At 44.1% G+C, this 23003-nt stretch overlaps 1 protein-coding gene across 1 annotated transcript in view; it reads left to right on the top strand.

Annotated features, from left to right (window-relative positions):
* The first annotated feature begins 1506 nt into the window (after positions 1-1506).
* Positions 1507-23003, top strand: part of LOC126185878 (follistatin-related protein 5-like) — a 566088-nt gene continuing 544591 nt past the window's right edge. Inside the window, exon 1 of the mRNA XM_049928165.1 lies at positions 1507-1624. The gene's annotated coding sequence lies outside the window, so the exon portion shown is untranslated. The remainder of the gene's footprint in view (positions 1625-23003) is intronic.

Genomic DNA, 23003 nt, shown 5'->3' with positions numbered 1-23003 from the left:
TATCAGTGGCAAAGCGATTTAGAAAAGATTTCTGTATGGTGTGGCAGGTGGCAGTTGACGCTAAATAACGAAAAGTGTGAGGTGATCCACATGAGTTCCAAAAGAAATCCGTTGGAATTCGATTACTCGATAAATAGTACAGTTCTCAAGGCTGTCAATTCAACTAAGTACCTGGGTGTTAAAATTACGAACGACTTCAGTTGGAAAGACCACATAGATAATATTGTGGGGAAGGCGAGCCAAAGGTTGCGTTTCATTGGCAGGACACTTAGAAGATGCAACAAGTCCACTAAAGAGACAGCTTACACTACACTCGTTCGTCCTCTGTTAGAATATTGCTGCGCGGTGTGGGATCCTTTCCAGGTGGGATTGACGGAGGACATCGAAAGGGTGCAAAAAAGGGCAGCTCGTTTTTATTATCACGTAATCGGGGAGAGAGTGTGGCAGATATGATACGCGAGTTGGGATGGAAGTCATTAAAGCAAAGACGTTTTTCGTCGCGGCGAGATCTATTTACGAAATTTCAGTCACCAACCTTCTGCCGGCCGGAGTGGCCGTGCGGTTCTAGGCGCTACAATCTGGAGCCGAGCGACCGCTACGGTCGCAAGTTCGAATCCTGCCTCGGGCATGGACGTGTGTGATGTCCTTAGGTTAGTTAGGTTTAATTAGTTCTAAGTTCTAGGCGACTGATGACCTCAGAAGTTAAGTCGCATAGTGCTCAGAGCCATTTGAACCATTTTTTAACCAACTTTCTCTTCCGAATGCGAAACTATTTTGTTGAGCCCAACCTACATAGGTTGGAATGATCATCAAAATAAAATAAGAGAAATCAGAGCTCGAACAGAAAGGTTTAGGTGTTCGTTTTTCCCGCTCGCTGTTCGGAAGTGGAATGGTAGAGAGATAGTATGATTGTGGTTCGATGAACCCTCTGCCAAGCACTTAAATGTGAATTGCAGAGTAGCCATGTAGATGTAGGTGTACCCAGACGCATGGATAACATCACAGCCCGCATCCTGTGACTCCTGATTGAAAAACTAACATGTTATACGGAGCTGACAGTAGGACTTTTGGTTTGGTCACGACGTTGGTGTAGACGTGGAGGGGCCCCATCCTTTTGGGAAGAAAAAAAAATGGTCTCTGACAGTGCTTACCCTAAAGAGGACACCACAAGATCCTGAAGTAGAGGAGTTGTCGTTTGTCTGAAGAAATATGACGCGGCCTAAGAACCCAGAAGACTAAAGTCAGTGACAAACCGCCACTAGAGTCTGCAGACTTGCATAAGCACTGTGTCCTCTGCGAGTGTATTTTTCAAGTATTGTTGCCGCGCACTCCGGCCGCTGCTGGCGGCGTGCGCGCTGACCCCGAGGCGCTGTGCCACGCGGCCGTGCCGTGCCGTGCCGTGCTGCTGTCCTCTGTTGGCGGCGTGACGTGGGCGCCGGCGCCGCGACGCTACCCCCGCGCAGGCGCGAGCCGATCGATAGGCGCCCGCCTGCCATCTGGCGGCGGCGACGCTGCCAGCCGCGTCTCCAGTGCTGTGTGGTCGGGCGCCGCGGCACCAGCATAGCACGAGCAGCGGCCAGGGCACGACCACCGCCGCGACGCCGCACCAGACGCTCTTCGCAACGTGAGTACTCGTCGCTTAATGCGAGTCCACAAGTCTGGACGCTGTAGCACGGGCGGCGCTCAGCACGCTGACGTCACTATCACGCAACTGGCGTGCAAGGCTTGAACGCTGTAGCAGATTCCTGTAGCTTTGTTTTTTCAAATTGACACCGACACAAGTTGGTCACAAAATATTTAAGAATCTAATGAAACTTTCAAGATTAACACGTCATTATGCAGTGACAACTAGATAATACAGGGCGTGTCACTCAGTCTGTTGCCCACACATAATTCCGAAATGATTCGAGAGATAACCAGGTTGCCGACAAGCGATCGTCCTCAGACTGGTATGGGACAACCCATGTAACTCTTTTTTTATGTGTGTATACTGAGCTACGGAAGCACTACTAGCTCAAAATGGACCTTTGTACCTCTCTGAAGGTAGTCGGTAGCTTTTAACAAATGGCAACAACAGAGTGACGCTCCTTATGGTTTGTTGTGAAACATTTGCAAACTAGGTAGTGAATTTGCCAAACGTGAAGACGAAGAATGCGAGATCGCTGTGTCACCTGTCTTCACACGTTAACAAAGGGTAGCGATCGGCAATAGCCCCGCGCCGGCAATACTTGTAGTCCTGATTCTGCACCTCCTCGTCTCTTTTTCCAAAATATTCGCCAAGGTCTGCAAGAATAGTCATATAATTTTATTCTTGGAGGGCTCTAGAATTTATTAAGAGAAGAAGACTTGTTTAACATGCGCCACAACGTTGCGCGGGAGTCCTGCGACCATTATATCATTAACTAAGCCCTCCCTAAGCTCTGCTTCAGGTCGCTGGAGAACAAGAATCCATTGATTATAAAAACCTAATTGCCGCGTTTCGTGCATAGCCCATTACCAGAATACCGGAAAGTTACTTGATGCCAAACATCTTTTCAAACGATAATACTATTAATATAATAAGCATACTTCTCGTTCCGCAACCTGAAGCAGTCTTAACGGATTGATCGGTTAACAAAATCAAAATGTGTTAAACATCATAGTTTTGTCAATATCTCGATTAGATATAAACACCGTTTTGATAATAGTGCGTGCGTTTCCACTTCAGGAGTCAATTTCAAAAATGAAAAAATTCTTGATGTGTCACTGCGACATGTGTAATAAAACTGGCACTATTTCCGGCTGCTACTGCAGTCAGCTTAACCCTGATGATGGTTGCTTGCAATAGTATCCGAAACGATTGTATTTTGATCACATCTAAAAGATTTTCTTAAAAATAGTCCATATCTACAGATATTTCTAAGATATTTATAGTTAACAGATTAAACGATTCGCGCAACATAATTCTCAAAGTCTCACGAATTAGGAGAACGGTTTTTGGCGTAGTTTCACATTCTGTTCATGTAATGGGTGATGGCATCTCCGTCAGATCAAAGACTAATGATAAATATGACATAGTCAAACGACAAGGCGGATGAAATGAGTGAAAGCCGTTACAAGCAGCTGCTTCTCAGTAACGAAGCGAACTTTTCGTTAATCTTGTTTGCCATCCGGGCGCTGCGGAGCTTTGGCGCGCAGATCCTCTTACGGACGTCCTTGGCTTTGATACTCCGAGGTCATGGGACCATTCGCAACTCCAGTTTAGCATCGCGGCCAGCGAGGTACACTGGTCCCGTGGCGTACGTGACACTGCAAGTCTTGAGGGTTGCAGCCGTCATCTCCAGCGGGGAGCGTGTTACTGTTTCAGAACAGTTTTAAAACTTCGTAACTGCGCGTTTCTGTACGCTCACGCTCTCGAGTGTACATGACCATGTAAAGACTTTAATGGATATTTTTCCACTGAGATACTGATTTCAGTATGGCTACTAGCGTGACGTCACAAGTTCGTTTCGAGGTTCGTATTTCCCGAGGGCCCCACTTAGTATGGTGTGGCCTTAGCTCCAGAACATTTCACCATACTTTGTATTTCCACTGTCACCTGATGGGGAGCACACGACTATAGATGCATACGAAAAGACGCTGTCTCTTCGAATTCTCTAGTAATGATTATGTAACTTACTTTCATTGTAGCACTATATCTCGCAGCCGGCAAGAGTGGCCGAGCAGTTCTAGGCGCTACAGTCTTGAACCACGCGATCGCTACGGTCGTAGGTTCGAATCCTGCCTCGGGCATGGATGTGTGTGATGTCGTTGGGTTTAAGTAGTTCTAAGTTCTAGGGGACTGATGACCTCAGAAGTTAAGTCCCTTACTGCTCAGAGCCATTTGAACCATATATCTCGCAGTTGTGCTCTTCGCATTAGTAAAATACGCTAACATATTGGAAAAATTGGTTCTGCCGCTCGGAGAATAACTAAAGAAGGAATAAAGCGGCGATGTAGCGCTCTCATGATGGAGTTTCCAAGGTGATTCAAACCCTTATCGGCCGGCCGATACGTCTGGAACCACGCGACCGCTACAGTCGCAGGTTCCAATCCTGCCTCGGGCATGGATGTGTGTGATGTCGTTAGGTTAGATGGGTTTAAGTAGTTCTAAGTTCTAGTGGACTGATGACCTTAGGCGTTAAGTCCCATAGCGCTCAGAGCCATTTGAACCATTTGAACCAAACCCTTATTCTGCCCGGATGAGGCGTTCTCTCCAATGAGAAGCGGGCAGCACTCCTTACGCCCGCTGCTCGGCCTGCTAGCTCGCTGTAAGCCAAGTTGTCGCTTCCTCACTCTCCCCTGCAAAGGTGTGTGATGTTTCACGCTCATTTCTTCACGTAACTGGACGAAGATAGGTATCCGATCGGCGACAACTCAAGTAATGGTCTTTTAATTCCAGCTAACGATCATTGCGTACACTAAAGACCGAGATTGCAGCCGGATTACGTCGACTTCTTGCCACGATATTTCAGCAAACAGCCATTCAGCCATCTTCAGGTATTTTGCACTGCAGATTGTTAGTTCACACAGTTTATACCAAAAATTGTCGCTGAGATTCACGTGCAAAGGCAGCCGCTACATTAACGACCTCTGTCGAGTTTCGTGCCCTCTACATCTAAGACTTAAATGAATGGTTGTCAGCCGAAATATCGTAGCAAGAAGTCTACATAACCCGGATGCAATCAAAATACTTCATAGAATACTCTTTACGCCGGAAAAATTTCAAGAATCACATAAGCTAATATTGTTTGTATGTTATATCGATGTCACCTCGGTTAGTCATATTAGGATTACTTCTGTTTTAATGAGGTATGTTTCATCACATTTTAAGATAAAGGTTGACATACAGGGTGTCTCTTTTATCTTGGCCACACCACAGGACTATTTGCCCAGAATCAAAATAATCCTATCAAGAAAATGTTGTCTAACTACCAGAGGAGATTAATCAGTACGATTACTTTTTTGTTGCATTGTTCGTAGAGGGGATATGAACAGCAACGTCTTTTTTTTCAAATATCTTCTTTAAACATTCCCTAATAATATTGGCAATCATCTCTCTCAAAGAATTGTTACGGTGCAAAATTCACATAAACATGACGTTATAAAAAACGTAACACAAAACTGAGTTTGACTGTCCTCTACAAGCACACAATCCAGGCACCTGAGGTAGCATAAATCATCCACTGGTGATGACAGTAAACAAATGAACATAGGAGTAAAATAAATACACCGGTCATTCAGTCAACCATCGAACGTGTTCAGAACGTAGACTAGTATTTCTGCGCTCTCACACAAACAATTAACTGAAGCCGTTGACTGAGATTGGTTTGTATTTTCCTTCTGCTCGACGAGTTATGTTACCTCTGGTACCAGCACTGTGTGCTCCTACAGGAGAATCAGTCAGTTTTCTGTTACGTTGTTAATAACGGCATTTTTATGTGAATGGTACATTGTGATACGTTTTTTTAACAGTTCCTAAGAAGAGGAAACGGATTATCAAATACAAAATGTGTTGATAATTCAAAATATACGCACTGCTGTTCATATTTTCGTAACAAACATAGTTACAAGGAAGGCAGTTGTGGTCTTTTTCTATTTTGATTCAGGATAAAAAGATATTTGGGGTAGTCGAAATAAATGGGACACCCCGTATACAGGGTTGTCCAATGATCGTAACCGGGCCAAATATCTCACGAAATAAGCATCAAACGAAAAAAACTACAAAAAATGAAACTTGTCTAGCTTGAAGGAGGAAACCAGATGTCACTATGGTTGTCCCGCTAGATGGCGCTGCCATAGGCCAAACGGATATCAACGGCGTTTTTTTATAAAATAGGAACACCCATTTTTTGTCACATATTCGTGCAGTACGTAAAGAAATATGAATGTTTTAGTTGGACCACATTTTTCGCTTTGTGATAGATGGCGCTGTAATAGTCACAAACATATGGCTCACAATTTTATACGAACAGTTGGTAACACGTTGGTTTTTAAAATTAAAATACAGAACGTAGGTACTTTTGAACATTATCATTTCTGAGAACGCATGCTGTTACAGCGTGATTGCCTGTAAATACCACATTAATGCAATAAATGCTCAAAATGATGTCCGTCAACCTCAATGCATTTGACAATACGTGTAACGACATTCCTCTCAACAGCGAGTAGTTCACCTTCCGTAATGTTCGGACATGCATTGAGAATGCGCTGACGCATATTTTCAGGCGTTGTCGGTGGATCACGATAGCAAATATCCTTCAACTTTCCCCACAGAAAGAAATCCGGGGACGTCAGATCCGGTGGACGTGCTTCGACGTCCAATGCACCTGAGATGAAATATGCTATTCAATACCGCATGCGAGTTATGTGCCGGACATCCAACATGTTGGAAGTACATTGTCATTCTGTCATGCAGTGAAACATCTTGTAGTAACATCGGTAGAACATTACGTAGGAAATCAGCATACATTTCACCATTTAGATTGCCATCGATAAAATGGGGGTCAATTATCCTTCCTGCCATAATGCCGCCCCATACATTAACCCGCCAAGGTCGCTGATGTTCCACTTGTCGCAACCGTCGTGGGTTTTACGTTGCCCAATAGTGCATATTATGCCGGTTTACGCTACTGCTGTTAGTGGATGACCCTTCGTCGCTACATAGAACCCGTCCAAAAAATCTGTCTTCTCTTGTGCCCAGTAGCAGAAATGTACACGATGTTCGAAGTCGTTGCCATGCAATTCCTGGTGCATGGAAATATGGTACGGGTTCAATCGATGTCGATGTAGCATTCTCAACACCGATGTTTTTGAGATTCCCGAATCTCGCGCAATTTGTCTGCTATTGATGTGCGGATTAGCCGTGACAGCAGCTAAAACACCTACTTGGGCATCATTATTTGTTGCAGGGCGTGGTTGACGTTTCACATGTGGCAGAACACTTGCTGTTTGCCTAAATAACGTAACTATCCGGCGAATGGTCCGGACACTTGGATGATGTCGTCCAGGATACCGAGCAGCACACATAGCACCCGCCTGTTGGGCATTTCGATCACAAATAGCCATACATCAACACGTTATCGACCTTTTCCGCAATTGGTAAACGGTCCATTTTAACACGTGTAATGTAATCACTAAGCAAATACCGTCCTCACTGGCGGAATGTTACGTGATACCACGTACTTATACGTTGGTGATTATTACAGCGCCATCTCTCACAAAGCGAAAATAGTGGTCCAACTACGATTGAGCCCAGGCGTGCACCTCTTCTTCTGAAATAAATCGAATGTCTTTCTTCATGGCTCCAAAAATATGGAAATCACATGGGGAGAGATCGAGACTGTATGGAGGATGTGTAGGAGCTTCCTACGAAACTTCTGTAATGTAGTCGAAACAACAGGCACACTATCTCTGGGAAAGTAATAATGACATTTTTCACTGACCGCAACGCTCCGCCGCTCACTGACTTTCTGGAACTCGGTGACAACGCACAGCGGTACGTGGACACTTTGCAACAGCTAAAGCGGCTATCAACTACAAACGCCCAGGAATGTTGACGGACCGGACGGCATGACTGTTTCCCACATATTGCCGATGTCGTTTCGACTGCGATGCAGAGGTTTCGATGGATAGCTCTTACACATCCTCCATACAGTTCCGATCTCATCCCATGCGACTTCTGTATTTTTGGAACCCTGAAGAAAGGTTCGCGGCCGTCGATTTGCTTCGGACGAAGAGGTGCATGCCTTGGTACCATCATGGTTCCGTACGCCACCGCCAACATTTTTCCATCAAGGCATTGGCCGTCTTGTCTCACAGTGGGATAATGTATTAAGTTATGGGAATTGCTTTCGAAATAATAAACATTTCACTTACTTTTTTTCCATCTGTTTCGGTTTCATTTGATTGCCCCTTATATCTTAATAACTTACACAGAAATTATGTACGGTTTCCCTATTCCTAACAGATTCCTGGTCAGACACAGATCGATACAATGACATCACACAATTGAGTGGAATTACAAAAAGCATATTCTGTACTTCCCAGATGACACTTTATTCGCGACTATGCCACACCCTTGTAGAGCACCGTTTTTTAACAGATAAGACTGGTTGACTGCAGATGTAGAAAAATTAGGCCTCAAGCATTTTCGTCTGAATGTCTAGTTGTTGTTGTTGTTGTGGTCTTCAGTCCTGAGGCTGGTTTGATGCAGCTCTCCATGCTACTCTATCCTGTGCAAGCTTCTTCATCTCCCAGTACTTACTGCAACCTACATCCTTCTGAATCTGCTTAGTGTATTCATCTCTTGGTCTCCCTCTACAATTTTTACCCTCCACGCTGCCATCCAATGCTACATTTGTGATCCCTTGATGCCTCAGAACATACTCTACCAACCGGTCCCTCCTTCTTGTCAAGTTGTGCCACAAACTCCTCTTCTCCCCAATTCTGCTCAATACCTCCTCCTTATTTATGTGATCTACCCATCTAATCTTCAGCATTCTTCTGTAGCACCACATTTCGAAAGCTTCTATGCTCTTCTCCTCCAAACTATTCATCATCCATGTTTCACTTCCATACATGGCTACACTCCATACAAATACTTTCAGAAATGACTTCCTGATACTTAAATCCATACTCGATGTTAACAAATTTTTCTTCTTCAGAAACGCTTTCCTTGCCATTGCCAGTCTACATTTTATATCCTCTCTACTTCGACCATCAACAGTTATTTTGCTCCCCAAATAGCAAAACTCCTTTACTACTTTAAGTGTCTCATTTCCTAATCTAATTCCCTCAGCATCACCCGACTTAATTCGACTACATTCCATTATCCTCGTTTTGCTTTTGTTGATGTTCATCTTATATCCTCCCTTCAAGATACCATCCATTCCGTTCAACTGCTCTTCCAAGTCCTTTGCTGTCTCTGACAGAATTACAATGTCATCGGCGAACCTCAAAGTTTTTATTTCTTCTCCATGGATTTTAATACCTACTCCGAATTTTTCTTTTGTTTCCTTTACTGCTTGCTCAATATACAGATTGAATAACATCGGGGAGAGGCTACAACCCTGTCTTACTCCCTTCCCCACCGCTGCTTCCCTTTCATGTCCCTCGACTCTTATAACTGCCATCTGGTTTCTGTACAAATTGTAAATAGCCTTTCGCTCCCTGTATTTTACCCCTGCCACCTTTAGAATTTGAAAGAGTATTCCAGTCAACATTGTCAAAAGCTTTCTCTAAGTCTACAAATGCTTAGAAACGTAGGTTTGCCTTTCCTTAATCTTTCTTCTAAGATAAGTCGTAAGGTCAGTATTGCCTCACGTGTTCCAGTATTTCTAAGGAATCCAAACTGATCTTCCCCGAGGTCGGCTTCTACTAGTTTTTCGATTCGTCTGTAAAGAATTCGTGTTAGTATTTTGCAGCTGTGGCTTATTAAACTGATTGTTCGGTAATTTTCACATCTGTCAACACCTGCTTTCTTTGGGATTGGAATTATTATATTCTTCTTGAAGTCTGAGGGTATTTCACCTGTCTCATACATCTTGCTCACCAGATGGTAGAGTTTTGTCAGGACTGGCTCTCCCAAGGCCGTCAGTAGTTCCAATGGAATGTTGTCTACTCCGGGGGCCCTGTTTCGACTCAGGTCTTTCAGTGCTCTGTCAAACTCTTCACGCAGTATCGTATCTCCCATTTCATCTTCATCTACATCCTCTTCCATTTCCATAATATTGTCTTCAAGTACATCGCCCTTGTATAGACCCTCTGTATACTCCTTCCACCTTTCTGCTTTCCCTTCTTTGCTTAGAACTGGGTTTCCATCTGAGCTCTTGATGTTCATACAAGTGGTTCTCTTATCTCCAAAGGTCTCTTTAATTTTCCTGTAGGCAATATCTATCTTACCCCTAGTGAGATAAGTCTCTACATCCTTGCATTTGTCCTCTAGCCATGCCTGCTTAGCCATTTTGCACTTCCTGTCGATCTCATTTTTGAGACGTTTGTATTCCTTTTTGCCTGCTTCATTTACTGCATTTTTATATTTTCTCCTTTCATCAATTAAATTCAATATTTCTTCTGTTACCCAAGGATTTCTACTAGCCCTCGTCTTTTTACCTACTTGATCCTCTGCTGCCTTCACTACTTCATCCCTCAAAGCTACCCATTCCTCTTCTACTGTATTTCTTTCCCCCATTCCTGTCAATTGTTCCCTTATGCTCTCCCTGAAACTCTGTACAACCTCTGGTTCTTTCAGTTTATCCAGGTCCCATCTCCTTAAATTCCCACCTTTTTGCAGTTTCTTCGGTTTTAATCTACAGGTCATAACCAATAGATTGTGGTCAGAGTCCACATCTGCTCCTGGAAATGTCTTACAATTTAAAACCTGGTTCCTAAATCTCTGTCTTACCATTATATAATCTATCTGATACCTTTTAGTATCTCCAGGGTTCTTCCATGTATACAACCTTCTATCATGATTCTTAAACCAAGTGTTAGCTATGATTAAGTTGTGCTCTGTGCAAAATTCTACCAGGCGGCTTCCTCTTTCATTTCGTAGCCCCAATCCATATTCACCTACTACATTTCCTTCTCTCCCTTTTCCTACACTAGAATTCCAGTCACCCATGACTATTAAATTTTCGTCTCCCTTCTCTATCTGAATAATTTCTTTTATCTCATCATACATTTCATCAATTTCTTCGTCATCTGCAGAGCTAGTTGGCATATAAACTTGTACTACTGTAGTAGGTGTGGGCTTCGTATCTATCTTGGCCACAATAATGCGTTCACTATGCTGTTTGTAGTAGCTTACCCGCATTCCTATTTTCCTATTCATTATTAAACCTACTCCTGCATTACCTCTATTTGACTTTGTGTTTATGACCCTGTAGTCACCTGACCAGAAGTCTTGTTCCTCCTGCCACCGAACTTCACTAATTCCCACTATATCTAACAATGTCTAGTAAGCATTGGAAATGGAATGGAAATGATCGAATGGCATTGTTGGCCGGGAGGCCCCATTCGGGGGAGTTCGGCAGCCGTATTGCAAGTCCTTTTTAGGTGACGCCACATCGGCGACTTGCGCGTCAATGATGATGAAGAACACACAACACCCAGTCCTCTGCCGGGGAATGAACCCGTGCCCCCTGGGCCTCCTGCGTGGGATGCGGTAACGCTACCGCTACGCTACGGAGATTCAAATAGTAATATTGAAAAGTTACGTTGACTATCTGGCCAATGTAAAACTAAAATCATGAGTTTGTCTGTACTGGACTGGACAGAAGTTTTTGAAAACGCTATGCACGGCTTGTGTTAACGATTCGTTTAGGTTCGAAGAGGAGAAGGAGGCGGAGCTCAAGTTTGTAAGACTCAGTCTCTGAGAGGCTTTCACTACTCAAGCTAAGCTATCCGACCAGATACTAGGCGAGCAAATATCTTTCTTCCTACTAAAAGCCGTAGTATTCTTAACAATTTAGCTCCTTCATGAAACAGTCTTCACACTCTAATATGGTTTCGCTCAAGCTCCCGGCACGTCCTCGTTTGCAAATCTCTGCACTGCATTGAATTTTGCAGTGGGAACTCTTCATGGTCCATTATTTCGTCATTCAAATATTCTGCGGAGAATGCGGAGACAGGTAGAAACCTACCGTACAGAAATTGCAAGATCTCTATGTTACAGGCCACAAACACGCCAGTTATTCTTGATATGAAACCGTCGTCTGCTCATCTATGTAAATAAATTTCTCCTCAGTTGAATCAGCTGTTCCGTTCGGTTGCTGGAGTTCGCTAAAACTGCCAAATATCTTGGGTGTATCTTTTTTCCAGTCACATGTCTCGCATTCTTCGTCGTAGCCGACTCCCTTAACACCAGAAATGTGAAGGTGCTTGGCCCAAAGGTAAGCTGATACTGCAGTGAACTACAATCACCAGAATTAGGTCTGAAGTGGAGAGAGACCTCATCTCATACAGCTACTGATGAACCGACAGGCCTATTTCGAACTCCGAAGCTCTACGTGGAGAATAGACTAACAAACGAGCTCTCGCTTATAATCATCCATAGCTAGACAAACACACTACAGCACTCCACATAGTTACACAATAAAGACACGCACTCTTGTAAACTTACACTTACGAAAAGCTTGGGACTTAACGTCAGCAGTACCTCAGAACTCTAATTTCTCCCTGTATAATGAGCCATAATCTCACTGTTAGCAATAGAGAGTGCATACACCAAATGTCTGGAACAATTACAACTAAAAAATGAATCTATGTGGTTGCAGAGAACTTTACAAGTCTCAAAATGTATAATGTCTATACACAGACTGAAGCGACGAAAGGAATTTTGTACCAAGGTTGGAAATCGAATCCATGCCTCCTACTCACTATGCAGATGCACTAACCAGACCCCCCAGCCACACTGCCACCATGGATCTCCACAACTGCACTCCTGCTTCGATAGGGTCGAGCTTCGTCTTGCATCAACCACGTCTTGTCGAAATCAGGGTCACTCTAATGGGGATGAAATCATCATACAAAACCTTCACGCACTGTTCGGTAGTCACCGTGCTATCAAAGAATATCGCGCCGATTATTCCGTGATTGGACATTACACACCACACAGTACTCGTTGAGGGTGAAGGGACGTCTCAATGGCGAAATGAAGATTCTTAATCCCCCAAATGCGCCAATTTTGCTTATTGACGAACCCATCAAAATGAAAGTGGCTTTCATCGCTAAATCAAACCATACTGAGCATACTACACTCCTGGAAATTGAAATAAGAACACCGTGAATTCATTGTCCCAGGAAGGGAAAACTTTATTGACACATTCCTGGGGTCAGATACATCACATGATCACACTGACAGAACCACAGGCACATAGCACAGGCAACAGAGCATGCACAATGTCGGCACTAGTACAGTGTATATCCACCTTTCGCAGCAATGCAGGCTGCTATTCTCCCATGGAGACGATCGTAGAGATGCTGGATGTAGTCCTGTGGAACGGCTTGCCATGCCATTTCCACCTGGCGCCTCAGTTGGACCAGCGTTCGTGCTGGACGTGCAGACCGCGTGAGACGACGCTTCATCCAGTCCCAACCATGCTCAATGGGGGCCAGATCCGGAGACCTTGCTGGCCAGGGTAGTTAACTTACACCTTCTAGAGCACGTTGGGTGGCACGGGATACATGCGGACGTGCATTGTCCTTTTGGAACAGCAAGTTCCCTTGCCGGTCTAGGAATGGTAGAACGATGGGTTCGATGACGGTTTGGATGTACCGTGCACTATTCAGTGTCCCCTCGACGATCACCAGTGGTGTACGGCCAGTGTAGGAGATCGCTCCCCACACCATGATGCCGGGTGTTGGCCCTGTGTGCCTCGGTCGTATGCAGTCCTGATTGTGGCGCTCACCTGCACGGCGCCAAACACGCATACGACCATCATTGGCACCAAGGCAGAAGCGACTCTCATCGCTGAAGACGACACGTCTCCATTCGTCCCTCCATTCACGCCTGTCGCGACACCACTGGAGGCGGGCTGCACGATGTTGGGGCGTGAGCGGAAGACGGCCTAACGGTGTGCGGGACCGTAGCCCAGCTTCATGGAGACGGTTGCGAATGGTCCTCGCCGATACCCCAGGAGCAACAGTGTCCCTAATTTGCTGGGAAGTGGCGGTGCGGTCCCCTACGGCACTGCGTAGGATCCTACGGTCTTGGCGTGCATCCGTGCGTCGCTGCGGTCCGGTCCCAGGTCGACGGGCACGTGCACCTTCCGCCGACCACTGGCGACAACATCGATGTACTGTGGAGACCTCACGCCCCACGTGTTGAGCAATTCGGCGGTACGTCCACCCGGCCTCCCGCATGCCCACTATACGCCCTCGCTCAAAGTCCGTCAACTGCACATACGGTTCACGTCCACGCTGTCGCGGCATGCTACCAGTGTTAAAGACTGCGATGGAGCTCCGTATGCCACGGCAAACTGGCTGACACTGACGGCGGCGGTGCACAAATGCTGCGCAGCTAGCGCCATTCGACGGCCAACACCGCGGTTCCTGGTGTGTCCGCTGTGCCGTGCGTGTGATCATTGCTTGTACAGCCCTCTCGCAGTGTCCGGAGCAAGTATGGTGGGTCTGGCACACCGGTGTCAATGTGTTCTTTTTTCCATTTCCAGGAGTGTATTTCCCATTATGCCCTGCGGCCAACCGTGCAGTTTAAACGTCCTAATGTAAACCGTTCATAAGTTATAACGACTTTATTTTATATATTTCAATAATTGTCACCATTTATATGTGGACACTGTCTGAAAATGTACTGGGAATAGTTCAGTAATAAGTAAGTTATAAAATGAAACGTCATGCCTGTTGCCGAAGTTTACTGCATGATCAGCGAAAATTTAGTAATCGAGAAACATTATTTCTTTCAGCATTTTGTTAAAAAGAAAAGTTATCTTAACATTTGATATTATATGTAATGCTTGTTGGAAGCCTTTTGTTGCCAGATACAGGTATAGAAAAGCTATACACAAATGTTAAATGTTACTGAATTCTTATAAATAATCTTTTATTAGTCAATATCACAAAAAATTATTTACGCTTATGCCCTATCATTTTCGGCAAAAATAGCTAGCCATCTTCAGATCAAATAAGACAAACGTTTCTGTGTCTGGTCACCAAGCCGGTAGAAGGTATATTCACATCAAGTTTGTGTTTCATTGATGATGATGTGTCTCCTATCAGCTTGGTGATTAGAGACAGAAATGGTTGTCTTACTTGATCTGAAGATGGGCAGCTGTTTTAGATGAAACTAGTTATCAGTGATTATAAATGGTTTTTGTGGACTTTACTACTAAAGGATTATTTTAATAATTCAGAAGCTTTTGAAACTTCCTGGCAGATTAAAACTGTGTGCCGGACCGAGACTCGAACTCGGGACCTTTGCCTTTCGCGGGCAAGTGCTCTACCATCTGAGCTACCCAAGCACGACTCCTCGTCTCCTACCTTCGAAACTTCACAGAAGCTCCTGCGGTTCGCAGGAGAGCTTCTGTAAAGTTTAGAAGGTAGGAGACGAGGTACTGGCAGATGTAAAGCTGTGAGGACGAGGCGTGAGTCGTGCTTGGGTAGCTCAGTTGGTACAGCACTTGCCCGCGAATGGCAAAGGTCCCGAGTTCGAGTCTAGGTCCGTCACACAGTTTTAATCTGCCCGGAAGTTTCATATCAGCGCACACTCCGCTGTAGAGTGAAAATTTCATTCTAGAATTCAGAAGCTTTTGTTGGAAGTCACTAAATGCTCTCTTTCTGAAATAATGGATGGATGGTTATAGTTTAGGCAATTTGTGCGCCGCTAACTACACTACTTCAAGACATATACACAGTTTGTAACGGTAATATCTGACTACCTATGTTAAACCTTCCAGTAAGATTATACCTCTTAATGAGTGGGCTATGATGGTATTTAAATTTTTCATATTCGGTCAATAACTATATGAAATACTGAAAATTAGGTTTGTCGCCCCTGGAAGGTGTTACATAGGCAATTTTGCAACTGGAAAAATGCACCGTGAACCTGGTTATCCGTTTATTATCCAGATGCGAGTCTTTGAAGCGTAAGGATCATTAATAATCATGATAAATAAATTGCAAACATAAGAAATGTTTGATGAGTGTCACGTCGTAGGAACATATTCTTGGGAAAGCTATGGTAACGGTAATCGTCCCAGGAAAGCTTCCATATTCCTCGTTTCACGTTATCAAAGAGGGTAGTCTTGTGAGGTTGTCTGGAGCGGGGGGAATCCCTAATGTGGTAGCTACTTTTCAGGCTATACTTAGTAAGCCAAAGTGGAGCCGAAATGTTGCAGTCAATGGCATCTCGAACTATCTGCAGAGTCCAAGACAAATGAGTGACAAAACTCCCACAGTTTTTCTGCTACTTCGCTGCTGCAGTGCACCCAAGCTGCTGGCCTGTATAAATATACTGCGAAACGATTGTATGTTGTATAACTGGATAAGCAATTTTAAAACGCATATGAGGTGTGTCGGTGCTTATTGTGACACTATAAATACAGAAAAACGTTTATAATGTGGGATGAAATAAAAAGTTTTGATAAAAGAAATACATGAAACCTTACTCTCTTTCTTCAAAGCCAATTAAAATATTCATCTGACAGGTTGTATAGACTTTCAGCCGGAAGGGTGTAAGGGAAAGGTGTCCGTGTACTGAAAAGGGAATTAGGGAAATAGGGAAATAAAGGACGCTTGTTATGTGTCAGGGACAGAAAATTAACATAAAACGATTCCTTGCTGATGCGACAGTGGCAGCCGAAAGTGAACCTGGTATGCCTTTTTTTTTTTTAACGTAATGGAGCATGTGCCAGCTGTAGCTTAAGATGTACACCTAAATAAGAAGCAAGTGTCACAGGTGGACGTGCTGGAGGACTAGATGTACAGCCGTGAGAGGGAATCTTCAAGAGACACCCACAAGACAGACACGTTTTGATACTTAGTAAGCAGAACACATAAAGAGCATAGATAAAGACCAAAAGGGCCTTTAAAGGAATAAGTAGCGTTATTCGTCCAAGGATGTATAAGTGGTGTCTAGTTTTCAATGTATTAAAAAGAATCTGAACTCTGTAAAGAAACTAGCGAATCAAATTTCAACAGGTGTAAAGGTTCACAAAGTGCGGACATACAAAAAATCGGTTCCTTTTGAACTTAAATACAGAAAATTACAGTTAATTTCTTGTCTTAGAGGATTTTGGATGCAACTACTCGGCTACTTTGAACCGTATATGTTAGACTGCACTCAGATTTTTTCATTATAACCTGAGATTTGTAGGAGACAGTCTATTTTAGTTACATTTTGCCTTTCGTACTGGTAAAATCACAGGCCCTTTTACTGACTGGGAAATACGTAAGTGACAGCATTAAAAATAACAATTTCTCTGCTTATATAATGCTGTTCTGTAGCCACAGGTTAGCCGCTTGGAGTGCCAGCATCGCTGTAACTGTCAAAAGGTTAAATTTTAAGTCATATAGAGTTTCACGACTGTTTGCCATAGACTGTGCTATCACGATGTTCTTCCACTGCTGCAGGTTGCCTAAATTGAGTAATTACGGTGGGAACCAAGACAGGCCAACGCCCACTACAGACTGAAGTGGGATTCGTCCGAATGTATTTGGCCCATATCATGCAGCGACGTCGTTCGCCGTCTTGTGGCAGTCTGAGGCAATTTTGGAGTATGGACAGTGGAAGCCGGTACGAGGACACTGCCGAATTGTCGCTCTAAAGACAGTTCCCCACAACTGCCGTCGAGCTAGGACTGTGGGTACTGCTAGAAGATCCGTTTCTGTGTTGCGAACTTGATGTAATGATACGGACACATGGCGTGCCTTATTCTCGCTCGTCGCTGTAGTCTTTTGTCAGCCTGTTCCACGCACTCGAGCACGTCGTAGTAGCGCGGTTGTCTCGAGCCGATATGTGACGGTAGGACAGCACAGATCCCAGAGAGCGATCATTGTGCCGCTTTATTTCTCTCTTTGACGTCGACGAGGATAACTGCCACTGTTTGCACGTCGCCTGTTTCTTCAGTGAGCGACGTTAGCGGAACTCTAACGTATGGAACGGCGCTGCGGCTACATGGGTGCGTAGCTTAGCCCCAAATTGCCTGTGCATTGATCTACACATAACTAGATTCTGGGCTCCTTAACTTTCTGAATTTTGAAAAAATAAAGAAAACTATCTTCAAGCCCCAAATTGCCTGTGCATTGATCTACACATAACTAGATTCTGGGCTCGTTAACTTTCTGAATTTTGAAAAAATAAAGAAAACTATCTTCAATTAAAACTTCCGGGCTGATAGGCCGTGGTCGAAGTATAAAACTCTCTCCTAACGTTTCGTCTCCGACTGCGGGAGACATCCTCGGAGGTAAAACGGCGAACTGCGAAGAGAACTCAAGGAAGCGCTGATTATATAAGCAGTACAGAGGGCGCCACAGTCGATCACGTGGCTTCGGCTATGAGATTGTCTCTGGTGATGCCAACATTCTCGATTGAAAGTAATCGATCGTCACGCCTGCGGTGCAACGCTGATATCCACATTTTAACACCTTCGTCTTTCCTGTTAAAATTATTACGATGTTTATCAATCTCGATAGCCTCTCTATACAAGCGTGCATAATAATGCGAGCTTTTTGATATGACGCTTGTCTCGCTGAATTTTATTTCATGATCACCTTCCTGGTAAACATGTTCCGCTACGGCCGATTTATCCGCGTGACCCAGGCGGCAATTCCTCTTATGATCAACAAGACGGGTGTTCACACTTCTCTTTGTGGTACCGATGTAAACCTGTCTACAACTACTAGGAATTTTATATACCCCCGGTGTAACCAAAGGGTGTCGTGCATCTTTTGCCGACCTTAAAAATTCTTTTAGTTTCCTACTGCGTCTGAAAGTAGTTTCCACCCCATACTTGCGTAAAACTTTCCCAATGCGATCTGTGACTTTACTAATGAACGGAAGAAAAACTTTACCCTTGGGCGACTGTTGTTCGTCGTTGCTCCTGATTCTCTGCCTAGAGCGAAGTGTTCGACCTATATTCTTGCTGGAATAGCCATTCTTCACGAAAGTTGACCGTAGATGTTCAATCTCATCTTTTACATAAACAGGTTCACAAAGTTTGTACGCCCTGTCTATCAAAGTTTTCATTACACCTCTTTTTTGTCTAGGGTGGTGGTTTGAATGGATGAAATAAAATTCAGCGGGACAAGCGTCATATCAAAAACCTCGCATTATTATACACGCTTGTATAGAGAGGCTATCGAGATTGATAAACATCGTAATAATTTTAACAGGAAAGACGAATGTGTTAAACTGGATAAAATTTGGATGTCAGCGTTGCACCGCAAGCGTGACGGTCGATTACTTTCAATCGAGAATGTTGGCATCACCAGAGACAATCTCATAGCCGACGCCACGTGATCGACTGTGGCGCCCTCTGTACTGCTTATATAATCAGCGCTTCCTCGAGTTCTCTTCGCAGTTCGCCGTTTTACCTCCGAGGATGTCTCCCGCAGTCGGAGACGAAACGTCAGGAGACAGTTTTATACTTCGACCACGGCCTATCAGCCCGGAAGTTTTAAGTGAAGACAATACCGGCCGTGAAAGCTTAAATTGTATGATAAAGAAAACTATATTTACTGTCATCCTGGCACGCTAATTTCCTAAAGCAACATCCTAGAGTCTATACGACAAACGCATCTTAGAAAAGCCTTTAAATTAGGTAAAACTACCGTATGTTCTGTAAGAGTGATCGCTCAGAATACATACCAAAATGATTACGAAAACGGGAGGTCACAAGGAAAAGACGAACTGGATCCAGTGGGACAAGAAAGAAAGTACTAGACAGTGACAGTGTTGAGTGTAGGAACATTGCTCTATCCTCCTCTACAACATTATACAACGATTCAAAGCGACATTAAACGTACGTACCACTGTGTTACGGTGTTGTTAAGACCGAAGATGATTTACTCTTAGCGTAAAGTCAGCAAAGCAATGCAGAACATAGGGTTGAAGAGGAACTTATGAGTTTATAGAGACTTCGTTTTCACTTCTCTATTTTTCGACCGTAGAACTTTCCTCACGTAGCACGTGGCTAGATGCGGTTCTCCATATGACCATGACATGAAAATGAATAAAACATCGAAACAAAATTCCAACTTAATGTCTGCTGTACTGCTTCTGTCAAGCACGAACACCGGATACGTTATACAAATCTTATTTGCATTCTTCTTGGAAGTCGACAGTCTTCTACTTCCAACATTAACTATTCAGAGACATAACTAAAATAATAACCAAGCTTTTTGCACTAATAAAATAACTAAATTTCATTGTAGCATTGTTTTCATATAATGGTTTTGATAGTAAAGAACCGTTAATAGAGTTGATTTGGCAGTAATTTAATTTAGTCCCGTCTCTTGTACATTTCAAAATAATCTAATTCATTTGTTAACTATACTTTCCTGAAACTTAAACAAACGAAGTGGTCAGACAAACGCACCTGAAATGGGGGGAAAAGGGAAACAAAATGTAATTTCGCGGTAATCGGTGCCTCCTGTTCAGCAAAGCTGTAGACGGGCAGAGGAGCCTGCCTCAGACAGAATCCACATCGCGGTTTAACGACGATTGCTGACACTGCGACCAGCCGGCGTGTAGTTTGTGTGCAGTTTTCCACATTCGGGTACAAACAGTGTATGTATTCACTTTCCATCTGAGATATACGCTACTGAAATAATCGGAAGAAATTCTAACACTTGAACAACAGGGTTACTCTATACGCTGACACAAGCAGTACGCAGATTCCATCCCTTTGGGGATGCTCATCTGGCCATATACTATCGCTAGTGTTACCAAAAACCCCTATGAAACGATGAATTTATGCAAACTGAAGGACGAATGAAAATCTGTACAAAGGCTGGGATTCGAATCCAGGTCTCCTGCTCGTAGGCAGATGCGCTAACCACTACGCCACCCTGGCACAGTCGGTTTGCACAACTTCACGAACTACCCTACACGCCTCCCTCGCCAATCCAAATTCGCATTCACACCTCAGCCCACTTGGTATTCCCCCAAAACTCGAAATGGAAAAAGGCAAAGAAGAAGAAAAAAAGAAGAAAAAAGAAGAAGAAAATGTCTACATATTACTCAAAAATTATAAGTTTCACTGAATCATATTTTCCAATTAATTTCTTGTTGTAAATTTATTAATACATCACCTACTTCTAAACAAAACTTGTAAGTCCTAACACTGGCCAGCTCGAAAAGAGGATCTAATAAGATTTTAACCATCGTGTTCGGCGTATAGCTGTGTCGCATCGTTGTGCATCTCCAACAGAAATCTGAGCAGCAGTTGGCAATACAGTGACACATCGAATATCTACAAATCGGTTACTTCAAGGACAGTTCCGAGGCGGACGCCTGGTAGCGTGCATTCCACTGGGCCCAAACCACCGCCATTTGCGATTTCACTCGTGTCGAACGAGAGCTCATTCCGCGAGGGGGCTGCCTCGGTGTCAAATGGCCGAATGTTGGTTAGGAGGAAGCCAGGTGATGGCTTGCAACCAACCTGTCTGCGTGTTAGAGACAGTGGATGTCCACCTGGCGTTATGATCTGGAATGCAACTTGAAATGACAAGAAGATCACTTTCATGATTATCGCAAGCACCGGGACTATAAATTGGTACGTCGAACTGATGATTCGATGTGTTCATAAATAACATGCCAGTGGGTCTTTACCAAGAGATAACGCTCTGCCATTTACCGCTGTTGTAAAACAACTAGCTGTGCAGAGCGTCGACTTGCTGTCTTTATCACCAGACCTGTCCCCAGTCGAGCGCAAATGAGACATCAGCGGATGACAACCCCAGCGCCATCGATAAACGGCATTAACAATCCCTGTATTGAGCGACCATGTGCAACAGGCATGGAACTCGTTCTTTATAAACTGACATACAGCAGTTGCACAACACATGCATGCACGTCTGCGTGCTTTAATCCAAAAGATTCTGGCGATTACACCGATTATGAATGTACCAGAATTTCACATTTGTAATGTTTTATCTCGAATTTGCATTAACCTGTGATCTTAGAATGTTAAGCACTTAAATACGCATCCTAGGCAAATGTATTCCAGAAATGTCAGTACTCTGCTCCGATTTTGTTCCATCAGTGACGTGTGGAGTTTTATACTGAAAGTGGTCAGTCCCCTGACCGAATACGCCGAACTACCACGCCAGTACCTTTCGCCCGGAGAATAAGGTCCTTTTTAAAATGTTACGAGATTATGGAATACGTAAACAGAAAATGTTGTGGTGTAGGGGAAGGTGTCGTCGTTGAGTGAGTGTAGGAGGATACAAGATGACTTGGACAGGAGTTGTGATTGGTGTAAAGAATGGCAGCTAACTCTAAATATAGAGAAATGTAAATTAATGCAGATGAATAGGAAAAAGAATCTTGTAATATTTTAATACTCCATTAGTAGTGTAGCGCTTGACACAGTCACGTCGATTAAATATTTGGGCGTAACATTGCAGAGCGATATGAAGTGGGACAAGCATGTAAAGGCAGTTGTGGGGAAGGCGGATAGTCCTCTTCGGTTCATTGGTAGAATTTTGGGAAGATGTGGTTCATCTGTAAAGGAGACCGCTTATAAAACACTAATACGACCTATTCTAAATGGTTCAAATGGCTCTGAGCACTATGGGACTTAACATCTATGGTCATCAGTCCCCTAGAACTTAGAACTACTTAAACCTAACTAACCTAAGGACATCACACAACACCCAGCCATCACGAGGCAGAGAAAATCCCTGACCCCGCCGGGAATCGAACCCGGGAACGCGGGCGTGGGAAGCGAGAACGCTACCGCACGACCACGAGATGCGGGCTACCTATTCTTGAGTACTGCTCGAGCGTTTGGGATCCCTATCAGGTCGGATTGAGGGAGGACATAGAAGGAATTCAGAGGCGGGCTGCTATATTTGTTACTGGAAGGTTTGATCATCACGCGAGTGTCACGGAAATGCTTCAGGAACTCGGGTGGGAGTCTCAAGAGGAAAGGAGGCGTTCTTTTCGTGAATCGATACTGAGGAAATTTAGAGAACCAGCATATGAGGCTGACTGCAGTACAATTTTACTGCCGCCAACTTATATTTCGCGGAAAGACCACAGAGATAAGATAAGAGAGATTAGGGCTCGTACAGAGGCATATAGGCAGTCATTTTTCCCTCGTTCTGTTTGGGAGTGGAACAGGGAGAGAAGATGCCAGTTGTGGTACGAGGTACCCTCCGCCACGCACCGTATGGTGGATTGCGGAGTATGTATGTAAATGTAGATGTAGATGTAGAACATAACGTACCATGAACAAGTCTACCTCCAATGTCCTTCAGTTATTTGCACTGCACGTAACATATCCTTCATTTCGTTTCCA

The sequence above is a fragment of the Schistocerca cancellata genome, chromosome 1, assembly GCF_023864275.1.
Source record: "Schistocerca cancellata isolate TAMUIC-IGC-003103 chromosome 1, iqSchCanc2.1, whole genome shotgun sequence".
In the NCBI taxonomy this organism is placed as follows: Eukaryota; Metazoa; Arthropoda; class Insecta; order Orthoptera; family Acrididae; genus Schistocerca; species Schistocerca cancellata.
The sequence above is the reverse complement of the archived record's forward strand: the minus strand, read 5'-3'. Positions and strand labels throughout refer to the sequence as shown.